Source organism: Eulemur rufifrons, unplaced genomic scaffold (genome assembly GCF_041146395.1).
Source record: "Eulemur rufifrons isolate Redbay unplaced genomic scaffold, OSU_ERuf_1 scaffold_34, whole genome shotgun sequence".
Taxonomy (NCBI): Eukaryota; Metazoa; Chordata; class Mammalia; order Primates; family Lemuridae; genus Eulemur; species Eulemur rufifrons.
The window spans coordinates 3,545,325-3,546,171 of NW_027182817.1; the positions used below are offsets into that span (position 1 = coordinate 3,545,325).

At 53.2% G+C, this 847-nt stretch overlaps 1 pseudogene; it reads right to left on the minus strand.

Moving 5' to 3' along the window:
* Window positions 1-130: 130 nt before the first annotated feature.
* On the minus strand, window positions 131-222 carry LOC138379435 (small nucleolar RNA U13; annotated as a pseudogene).
* Window positions 223-847: the final 625 nt, after the last annotated feature.

Consider the following 847-nt stretch of genomic DNA (forward strand, 5'->3'; position numbering starts at 1 on the left):
TCTCGACTTGCTCTCACTCCCCTACCCTGCTGTGTGACTTTGTTTTTGGTCCTTTCATTTTATCTATTCTCTCTTTGCCTTTTCCTGCCCGCCTTTCCGCTCCCCCCCCCCCCCCGGATTCATGGTTTCACGTCACGCGGGTGACGTGCCGACACACCAGGAGGCCCTTCTCACACGTGCGCGTGAACACGCAATCAACACGTTTATGAACTAGAAAGGGATCTGGTGTGACTTTGCTATTATTTCCCCTCCCCTCCTCCCCGCGCTGAGAATGAGTTTCCCCGGGCTCGTGTGCCCGCCTGGGAATCGGCTGCAGACGCCATGGCCCCGGGTCGACCACATGTTGCCCTGGGGTCCACCAGATGTCTCTGGCGAATTGGGGCCCTAGGGTGCTTGTGACGGTGTGGTCACTAGGTGTCGCTCTGGGCTCAGTATTCTTCCTTCTCGCTGTGACTTTGGTCTCTTTTTTCGAAATTTCTTTCTTTCTTCCTCTTTTGCCCTGTTTCCATTTTCCCTTCTTAATCTCTTTCTCTCTTTTTGTTGCTTTTTTTCCACGGCAGATGGGTGATGTGTGTGTGGAGGAAACGCGGCGTCAGGGAGAAGACACATCTCACACGTGCTCGGGAACACCCGATCGTCACGCTTCTGAGTACCGACCGATGGATCTGGTCCCGAATTTTTTAATAGTTTTCTCCTCTCTCTCTCTCTCTCCCTCTCCCCCCCTTCCTTCTCTTTCCTTTCTCTCCCTTCCTTTCTTTCTTTCTCTCGCTCTCTCGCTCTCGCTCTTCTTTTCTTTCTGACAGAGTCTCTCGTTCTGTTGCCCTGGCTAGAGTGCCATGGCGTCAGC